Genomic DNA, 10,908 nt, shown 5'->3' with positions numbered 1-10,908 from the left:
TACCCCAAAAAGAAAAGAAAAAAAAAATTAAAGAAAGGGATGGGACTACAGCTCAGATATAGAGTGCTTACCTTATAGGACCTGGGTTCTGTCCCCAACACCAAAACCCCCAAATCTTAGGCTTTTACCATTTTACATATTTTTTTCACTTCACAATTGTAGTTCTGGGAACATATTTATTACTTTTTTGTAATTATTTTGCAGCATTGGGACTGAAACCCCAGGGCACTGTACCACTCAGCTACATTCCCAGTGCTTTTTAATTTTATTTTGTGACTCAGTCTTTCTAAGGTGCCCAGGCTGTTCTCAAACTTGTGATCCTCCTCCTTCTCTCAGGTTGCAGAGTAACAGGAATTACAGGTGTGCACCATCCACCTGGCTCTAGGAACATATCATAAAGAAATAATTCACACATATGTGCCAAGTTATTGCTAGCATGTTCTTCACAGTGTTACTAGTAATGACCAAGCAGTGGGGACATTTTAGATGGTCCCTGTTGAGGCTTAGTTAAATAAATAACAGCACATTTACCTAACAAAAAGATAGTGCAGCAATGAAAAATGTAATTTATATATAACATTGTAAAAAGTTGTTGAAGACAGCTGGGTGCAATGGTGTAATATCAGCAACTCAGAAGGCTGAGGTAGCAGGATCATAAGTTTTAGGCCATTCTGGGCAACTTAGCAAGAACCTGTCTCAAAATTTGAAAAAAATAATAAAAAAGTCTGGGGATGCAGTTCAGTGGCAGAGCACTCCTGGGTTCTATTCCCACTACCAAGAAAAAAGAGTTGTTAAAAATGTTAGCGGGAAATATTAAACTAACAGGGCTGGGGAGATAGCTCAGTTGGTATATTTTCCCCTCTCTAGGAAATATTAAACTAACAAAGGGTTTTACACTATAATTCCTATTTACTATTTATTTATTTTTGGTGGTGCTGGGGATTGAACTCAGGGCCTTATGCATGGTAGGCAAGTACTCTACTAACCAAGCTATATCCCCAGTCCCATTTATTACTTTTTTAAACTGAGGATCTAACACAGGGATACTTTATCACTGAACTACATCCCCAGTCCTTTTACTTTTTGAGACAGGGTCTTTCTATTTTTTTTTTTTTTTTTTTTTTTTTGGGTGCTGGGGATCGAACCCAGGGCCTTGTGCTTACAAGGCAAGCACTCTACCGACTGAGCTATCTCCCCAGCCCCTGGGTCTTTCTAAATTGCTGAAGCTGGTCTCAAACTTGCAATCCTTCTGCCTCAGCCTCCAGGGTCACTTATATTGGAGGCATGTGCCACCACACCCAGCCATTTTTCTTTTTTTCTTTCTTTCTTTTTCTTTTTTATGGTGCTAGGAATTGAATACAGGGCCTCATTGCTGGACAAGCTCTACCACTGAGCTGCACACCCAGCCCTTATAATCCTCAATTTAAAAAATATCCATGAAGGCCTGGGAAAATAGTTCTGTGGTAAAGCACTTGGTTAGCAATGACCAAAACCCTCGGTTTGATGCCCAGCACCAAACGACCAGACACACACACACAATGTACATGAGCCAGGTGCAGTGCCATTTGTCTGTACTCTTGACAACTCAGGAAGCTGAGGCAGGAGGTTTGCATGAACCCAGAAGTCTGAGGCTATCCTGGGCAGCATTGCAAGATCCTGTCTCTTGAGGATAAAAAATAAAATAAAATAAATAAATAAATAAATAGAAATTTACATGTGCCAGGCATGGCGGTACATGCCTGTAATCCCAGCAGTTCAGGAGGCTGAGGCAGGAGGATTGTGATTTCAAAGCCAGTATCAGCAATTTAACGGGGCCCTGAACAACTCAGTGAGACCCTGTCTCTAAATAAAATGCAAAAAGTTCTGGGGATGTGGTTCAGTGGTCAAATGCCCCTGGTTCAACCTCTGGTATTAAAAAAAAAAAAAAAAAAAAACTATTATAATATTTTAATGAGTACTGAAGAGTCAGAACAGTGTGGGAGCCTCAAAGGTCTTTTTTGGTGGAGGGAACTTTACTAGGAGAATACCAGGGCCCAGACTGTTATGTGGCCCTGTTATAGTGGAATTTCCAGGAGTTCAGTGGGGTCTCAGAGATAAACCTTGGTGGGCTCAGGCTCGGTAACTGCCAGTCTCTATGAGCAACCTGTTTGCATCATATCATTAAGGTTAAGTTGGTACAGGGGAGTCAGAGACACATGAGTTTGAATTCAGATTCTTCTAGTCTTAGACCTTTAATATTAGAGCAAGTTGCCTCTTTAAACATTGCTTCTTTGGTGGCTTCTTCCAACTGTAAAATAAGGACATAATACTACCCTGGAAAGGTTGATGAAAGGGTTGAAAAGAATAATGCTTTGTAAGAGGTATGCTCAATAAACGGTAGCTATCTAGAGCCATCTAGTGCACATGCAAACAGATAACCAGACGTTACTGTTTTGGAAACTTCTGGTTTCCAGAGGGAGCCTGGCCTCAGGGTTACAGAACATCTGGCCCTCTCAGAGCCCATCAACACTCAGTTTGGGGAAAGCGAGGCCATTTGCTTTGCCCCCAGCTCCCCTGCAGTCCTTATGAAGAGGAGTTTATAGGGTGGCTACAGTTGCCTAGTAACACCACTGGGGATCCAGGAAGCTAAAATTTTGGAAGCTGGACAGGAAAGGAAAGGTGGATCTGGCCTGCTTGGATTCAAGCTGACATGCTGGGTGGGTGCTCTGTGAGGTGATTAAATGGTTCTAAGCACCAGAACTGAGAGAAATTTTCCTTTATCTTTTCTTTTCTTTTTCTTTCAGTACGGCACGGAACCCAGGGTCTCATGCATTCTAGGTAAGTCCTCTATCCCCAGGCCCTCATCTTCTTTATTTTTATTTTCGCTGTTGTTTTTGCAGTGCTGGGGATGGAACTAGGGCCTTAAGCATCCTAGGCAAGTGCTCTACCACTGGACTACACCCCCAGCCTGTTTTGTATCTAATGTAATATGTTCATAAGGTTAAGAAATCAAAATGTACAGCAGCGTAAAGAGTGAAAGCTCCTGCTCCCTTCTGCATCTGTTCTCTCACCACCCAGTCGCCCCCTCAGGACTGCAACTTAGGAGTCCTTCAAAGTCTGTGTTAAAGACATACAACCAAATCAGTGAACATGCTTTTTTCTTCCTTTTTTTCCCCAGTACTGGGGATTAAACCCAGGGGTACTATACCACTGAGCTATATCCATAGTCCCCTCTGCATTTTATTTTGAGACAGGGTCTCACTAAGTTGCTGAGGCTGGCCTTGAACTTGTAATTAATCCTCCTGCCTCAGGCTCCCAAGTCACCGGGATTATATGTGTGCCACCGAGCCCCGTGGTTGTTTCCAGTCTTCTGCTTTTCTGAACCATGTTGCCATGAGTTGCCTTGTTCAGGTGCTACCTCATAGCTGTGCAGTGAATATGTAGGATGAATTTCCTAGAAGGGGAATTTCTGGGTCAAAGGTATGGACTTTTGCACTTTAAAAAAATTTTTTTTTTTCTAGCTGTTGATAGACCTTTATTTTATTCATTTATTTTTACGTGGTGCTGAAAATTGAACCCAGTGCTTTACACGTGTTAGGCAAGTTGCTCTACCACTGAGCCGCAACTCCAGCCCAGGCTCTTGCACTTTTGATAGATGACCTGATGACTATGTTGCCCTCCCAAGGAGGCTGTCTCCATTTAAGTTGCCCCTAGTAAAGATGAGCCTCAGCTCCTGCTTTCTCCCAGGCAGGATGCTTTCAGACTTCTGGATATTCAATGAAGCTAGTGGGTTAAAAAAAAAAAAAAAAAAAAAAAAAAAGGTGAAATTGGGCTAGGGTAAAGCTCAGTGACAGAGTGCTTGCCCATTGCCCAGCATGGGAAAGGACCTGGGTTTGAGCCTCAGCACTACTAAATAAAAAAGAAAACTAAAAAGCTGGGCACAGTGGGGTATGCCTGTAATCCCAGCCTCCAAGGCCTGGAGGAGTGGGCTTAGGGTGGAGAAAACTTCAGCAATTTATAAAAACCCCATCTAAAAAAAAATAATAATAATAATACATATATATATATATATATATATATATATATATATATATATATATATGTTTTAAAGAGGGATGCAGTTCAGTGGTAAAGTGCCTCTAAGTACCAGATTAAAAAAAAGTGGAATGTCTGGGTAGTTGTCATTTGTATTTGTTTCATACAGCTCCTTTGAGCCACTCCTTATGAGCAACCCTTCTTTGTAGGAACTGACCTGTATCACACTGTGGATGATCCTTCTAGAATCTTCTTTGATGATACTCCCTGAAATCTGTTGCTGGGACTCTGTCATCAATTCCTGCACATGTCCTATTCCTGCTTCCGTTGTCTGGTCACCCAGTCTTTATTTTGGGGGCAGTGCTGTGTGGTGAACCCAGGGCCTTGCACATGGGTAGACCACTGCTGTACCACAGAACTACTCCTCCGTCCCTGGCCACCTTTTTTGTGGTTTGGGGCTAGCTGATTCCCAGTTCCATCCACAAGACTTGTCACTTTATTTCCCACTCTGCTTTTGGATGATTTCTCTGGGGGAAAGAGGGAACTGATGACTCTTGACCTCACAATGAAAATCCTCTATCGTCTGGTAATCTTACCCTGAAATAAAGAGGTAAGTATTATTATCACCCATTTCGCAGATGCAAACACTGAGGGTTAGCCTTGTTAGAAAGCACATCCCTGCCATATGGTGGTTCCAGAACCTGCATTCTTTTTTTTTTTTTTTTTTTTTGCGGTACTGGGGATCGAACTCAGGGCCTTGTGCTTGCAAGGCGAGCACTCTACCAGCTGAGCCATCTCCCTAGCCCCCAGAACCTGTATTCTTATTAGTTATTCCCCTCTTGACCTATCATGCCTCCCGTGCCTTAGCCTGCCCAGCTGTAAAGTCAAGAGACCTGTGACTGTAAATGTGTTAGAAGCCCAGAGCCCGATGGAAGGGGCGTGAGAAGTAATGCGGGGGAGGGGGGATCCTCTACCTTTTCTTCCACCAGAGAGAGCTCAGCTTTACATTGGCATTGGTATCACGGACTTTTTTTTTTTTTTTTTTGGGGGGGGGCGCTGGGGATCGAACCCAGGGCTTTGTGCTTGCAAGGCAAGCACTCTACCGACTGAGCTATCTCCCCAGCCCCGGTATCATGGACTTTTGTCTGAGGTTTCTTTTGTGGAAAGCATAATGAATGGAACACAACACACAGAAGGAAAAAAAAAAGGAAAATTATTGTACAGTGTCAAGGTAGCAAGTCATGGCCCATGGGCTGCAAGTGGCCTGGTGACACATTTTGTTAGTTCTACAAAATTCATTGTAAAGTGTTTCATTAAAACTGAGCATGGTAGTTTGTATTTGTAGTTCCACCTGCTCCAGAGGCTGAGACAGTAAGACTCCTTGAGTGCACTCAAACCCCATCTCAAAAAAAACAGGAAAAGAAAAAGAAAAGAAGTGTGCATCTCTGGAATCTCACTGACAAAATCAAATGTCTGGTGAACAGAGGATTCACGTTCCAGAATCAGGGCTGTGGTGTCGTGGAGTGGTAGAGCGCTGGCCCAGCAAGCGCAAGGCCTTGGGTTCCATTCCCAGCACCACAGAAGAACACAGCAGATATACTGGGCAGCGTGTCCTCGAAGCTGAACACCACCAGGAACCCAGAGGTACTGAATCTTAATGCTCCCCGCCTTTATCTTTTATTTTTACAGACTGCATTTTGATTCATTGTACACAAATGGGGTACAACTTTTCATTTCTATGGTTGCATACAATGTAGATTCACACCATTTGCGTAATCATACGTGTACATAGGGTAATGATGTCTGTCTTTCCTTCCCCCACCCTGCCCCCCACCTTTAAATATTTTTTTGGTGGGGGTACTGGGGATTAAACCCAGAAGTGCTTTACCACTGAGCTACATCCCCGGCCATTTTTCACTTTGAAATAAGTGTTTGTTGTTTTGTGTCTCATGCCCTTCACTCAACATTGTTTGGCTGGGCGTGGTGGGCAGGGAGAGGAGCTCTGGAGGAACTCTGGAGCATGAGGCAGGAGGATTGTAAATTCAAGACCAGCCTCAGCAATTTAGCAAGACTCTGAGCAATTTAGTGAGATCCTGTCTCAATAAAAAAAAAAAAAAAAGACTTGGGGATACAGCTCAGTGGTAAAGCACCCCTGATTTCGATCCCTAGTCCAAACAAACAACCACAAAACTACATTGTAGGTTTTGTTCACATCTTTCCTCATAAGCCATAATTCATTTATCCTCATTGATTTATAATGTTCCTTCGATGCATTCTACTGGTGACAGATATTTACATGGTTTCCAGGTCTGGGCCATCGTGAATCACTCTCGTACACATTCACCACACATAGTGGCGCACATGTGTATACGTTTTCATTGGAAACACAGCCAGGTGTAGATCGCTGTGTAAGAGCGTATGCACACACTCAGCTTTGGTAGACCTGGCACACAGATTTCCGGAGCGGTGTACCAATCCACCTCCCGTTTGAACTGGGGACTGAAACCCAGGGCCGAGCACGTGCTCTACTGTTATAATTCTTGATTGGGAATCCCTTTTTTCTTCTAGCCCAGAAGCTAAGCCTTGAGGTTGGGAAGGAATCAGCCAGACAAGGAAGTGGGGGTGAGGGTGACTGAAGAAGGTTCCAGGTCGAGGTGAGCCAAAAGCATGAATTTAAGACTGGAGGCCAAAGAGAGAGGACCAAAGAGGAGGACGCGTTCTCAGTGGGGCAGGACTGCCTACTGAGGGGACTTGGGAACGGACGGCCTGAGGACGAGAGCTGCCGTTTCCCAGGAAGACCGGAGGTTACAAAGCCTGGCGCTCACTCTTCACGTGGAGGAGTGGCCCCTCCTCCGGTGCCAGGAGTGCCCCGCTGAGATTCGCGGGAAAGCAACTCAAAGAAGTTCATTCTGATCGGAGGGAGGGTGAGGAGGTTGGGGGAAGGGGCGTGGGGGTCTCGATGTCCCACTGTCATGTAAATATCCCCTCCCGGCGGGGCGGCTGCAGGGCTGGTTTAAAGCGCCTGCAGCCGGGGCGACCGGCTCTCTGCACTTCTCCCTGGTGAGCTGTGAGACCGCAGCTCTGCTCCTTGACTTCCCTCACAGGATGGCCCCCAAACGCCAATCTTCGCTCCAGTCTCAAACGAAGAAACCCAAACTGCCTCCTGCCCCAAGGCAGGCGGATTCATCGGCCTCTCCGGGCTTGCCGAAGGGTGGTAAGTCCCTAAACTACATTTTATTGGAGATTTAAGGGATTTACAAGAATTGACTGTGATTTTTTTTTTTCCCCTCCAATCTTCCTTGAGGTGTGACCCCAAGCTCCCCTGAAGGGTTTTAATAAGGGGTAGGTGGATTAAGTTGATGTGGAGGAAGAAACAAGGCACAGGACTGGGATTCAGGAGCACCAGGGAGCTCATCCCTGCCCTCAGCCCAACGCCTATGCTGTGCTAGTCTCCCCAACTTCTCCGCTCCCTCCTGTGGGTCTCCTTGTCTTAGCAAGTGGCACCACCAACTAGGCTGCAGCTTCTCCATCACTCCACCCGCAGCCAGATTCCCCTGCTTGGCAGTCCAGTCTTTTCCATCCCCTCAGATTCGTCCACCTCTGATTCTTGCTGTTGCCACTGGCCCACAACTCTGACCTGAATTACTGCCTCTTCTTGGCTCCCAGCTTCCTCTTCTCCCATCCCGCCCTAGCAAGGCCAGTCGTGTGACCGACTCCAGGCTTAACTTCCATTTGCCCTCCAGATATGCACTAAGACTTCCGGGGCCCTACCCCAAGGTCCCTGCCCACCACACCAGGTTTATGCTTCTGACACCACCTGGAGACCGAGCTCTGGTACCTTTAGCTTTTCTTCAATTCCAGGGGCTCCATTTCCTCACCTTGGGCCTGGGTACCTACCATCCCTCTGCCAGGATCACTCTCTTACCTGTGCACAGCCCCCACAAGGGGGCTCTCTCTCAGCTCTGGGGAAAAGTCATTTCTTGTAGGCATCGTCCTCTGAGTCCCAGCTCCTTTGCCTCAGGAGCCTCCTTTGTAGGGCAGCACCTAGAATCACCCCATCCTGGCCCTTGCATCATTACATCGCAATCCTTGGTTTTATATCCGCTCCCCATTCTCGCTGGTTTAACTTTGAGATGAGAGTTGAGTTTCTCAGACACAGAACCTAAACGAAGAGTTGACTCTTGTACCGGTTAGTTTTTCTTATATAAGAGTGGGTGTGTAGCAGGCTTTCTCTGGTTGGGTCTGGACAGGTCCAAGGCAGGAAAACAGACGGGAAACATCAACTTGGCTGAGGGCTGACCCTACTCATGGAAGGAGCACTGGATGCAGTGACGTCGTCTCAGTGCTCCTGTGGACCTGTTGATCAACTTTACTGGGTCTCAGTCCCTGGCCTTTCCAATGGGATGCAGAGACCTGTCAGCTGACGCCCTAGTGTGGCACTGTCAGGGTGTGAAACCTATCTTGTTAGGTAGGTGACTTAATCAGTGCTTATTCCTTTTTTGGTAAAATGGGTTCAGTAGTCCCTTTCTCATGCCCACTGGGACTTATATCTAAGTAAATCATTTAAGACAGCTGCTGGTGCAGAAACGCTGCTGAGATGGGAGGAAAGTCCTTCCCACTGTGAGCAGAAAAATGAGGGTGACTTTTCCTGGTTTTATTCCATTAGTTTCTGGGAGAAAAAAAACAAGACCAGAGGGATGGAGGGTTCGACCTCAGTCCCTCTGAGGTTCTGCCACTTAGTGTGCATGGGGTGACCCACCAGGCTCCGAACGGAGCGCTCCTCTACCTGCTCAGTCCTTATGACAGCAGAAGCATGTGCTGGGGATCCTCACTGTACAGATCAGAAAAATACAGAAATGTGGGGGGTGGAGTTCAAGGCCATCCTGGCTAAGATTTCCCAGGCAGCATCCCTGTGTTCCAGTCATACAGGCTGTGCTGTTCACTCCTCTTCCAAGAGCTCAGAGGTGGGGCGGAGGGAGGAATACTGAGAGTGAGGTGAGAGGCCAAGCAGAGAATGCAGAGCTGCTGGTGTTGGAGAAGGGGAGACACAGTGCCCAGAGTGCTGAATTATCTCTGGCTGTGCCCATGCCCCTCCCTTGTTTACTGAAACTCTTGTTCTTTTGCTTTTTCTTTCTCTTCCACTTCCTAGTGTGCTCCTGGCATTCAGCTTGAGAAGTGCTGTGGGAAAGGTCAGGAAGAGGAAGGCTCTAGGCGCTATTGGGAGGGTGGGTAAGGAGCAGCCAAGCCCATTGTCTAATCTAAAAGCACTGCAAGGTTCCCTGGGCCCCCTGGGTATCCTTGGGAAACAGGTGGATCAGGCGATTGGGAGATGCTGTGGGTCAATGGTACCAACCCATGGAGCAGGCTTTGTAGATGAAAATAGCAGCAGTGTTATTCAGACCAAGTGTCATCCCAGTAGTGGCCCAAGAAATAAGTGTAGTAGGCTGTGACTTGCAGACTTACCTCTGGGGAGGGGGGGAGAAAGAAAATTAGAATCATATCACCTTCTGTGTGTAGGTGTGTAGCAGGTCATGATGTCGAATGTACATCTTATTGTAGGTCACGTTAAAAAACAGAGGGGGGCTAGTGTTGTAGCTCAATCGTAGAGCACTTGCCTAGCATGTGTGAGGCACTGGGTTCGATCCTCAGCACCACATAAAAAATAAATAAAATGAAGTTATAAAGAAAACAAACAAACAAACAAAAACCCCGAGGGGCCAGGCTCAGTGGTGCACATCTGTAATCTCAGTGACTCGGGAGGCTGAGGTAGGAGGATTGCAAGTTCAAGGCCAGTCTGGGCACTTGGCAACACCTTGTTTCAAAATAAAAAATAAAAAAGGGCTGGGAATGTAGCTCAGTGGTAGAGTGCCCCTGGGTTCAATCCCCAGTACTGGGAAAAAGAAAAAGAAAAGACAGGGGGGGCATGAGTGGGGGAAGGAAGGAAGAGAAACACTGTTTTAGAGCAAGGGCTTTGTCATTTGCTAACTTGGTTTAAAATTTTGGTTCTGCCACTTGGGTCAGTTTAGTTTGGGACTAGGGAAGTAGCTTAGTGATAGAGTGCTTGCCCAGCGTGCCTGGGGCCCTGGGTTCCTTCCAGCACCACAAAAAGGGGAAAAAAAGTTTATCTGTGAAATGGGAACATTAAAATTTATCTTGTATTTTGTGAGGATTAAGTGAAAAATGCATGTAGTTATCACAGCCTGTGACCCGTGGTAGATGCTCAAGTGATGTGGCAGAGTAGAGCCTGCTCACAAGTAAGTCATGGACTTTTTTTGCAAATTGATGACATCACAGCACTGGCTTGAAATTGGTCATGGTGAAACTATTTACATCACTGAAATCAACAAGTGCTATAAATCAGGGGGTTTCTGTTTGTTTTATCTTTTCCTCTGGGAGCTAGTTGTTAGACATTTACCAATTTGTCCTTGGTGCTAATAATTCTCCCTTTACTTTGTGGTACAAGGGATTGAACCCAGGGGTGCTTTACCACTGAGTTATATATATCCCCATCCCTTATTCGTTTTTTTGTTACTTAGGGTCTCCCTAAATGGCTGAGGTTGGCCTCAAATTTGCGATCCTCCTGCCTCAATCGGCAATAGCTGGGTAATCCCAGGCTTGCGCCACTCGACCTGACTCAAAAAACTTCAAACTTTAAAGAGACTTATCCAATTATGATAGATAATAGTGGAGCTGGACTCAATTGAAAAAGAAGGTTTAAGAGGGAAGGATACCATGAATTTCTGGGTTTGGAGGAGAGTTTCAAGAAGACATTTGTATTCTCTATCCATGGACCCTATGCCATTTAATATTTATTGATCATCCACCACAGAGTACCTTGAACGTCAAAGGGACTGCTTGAGCTTTAAAAACTGATAGTAAAAATGCTGGAAGGCA

At 45.8% G+C, this 10,908-nt stretch overlaps 1 long non-coding RNA gene across 1 annotated transcript; it reads left to right on the top strand.

Moving 5' to 3' along the window:
* The first annotated feature begins 6,674 nt into the window (after nucleotides 1-6,674).
* On the top strand, nucleotides 6,675-7,228 carry LOC124964980 (uncharacterized). Its single transcript, XR_007105049.1, has 2 exons — nucleotides 6,675-6,938; nucleotides 7,119-7,228. It is a non-coding gene; the product is annotated as an uncharacterized LOC124964980 (long non-coding RNA).
* The last annotated feature ends 3,680 nt before the right edge of the window (nucleotides 7,229-10,908 follow it).

Source organism: Sciurus carolinensis, chromosome 14, assembly GCF_902686445.1.
Source record: "Sciurus carolinensis chromosome 14, mSciCar1.2, whole genome shotgun sequence".
NCBI lineage: Eukaryota > Metazoa > Chordata > Mammalia > Rodentia > Sciuridae > Sciurus > Sciurus carolinensis.
This window is presented reverse-complemented; position numbering and strand designations above follow the sequence as displayed.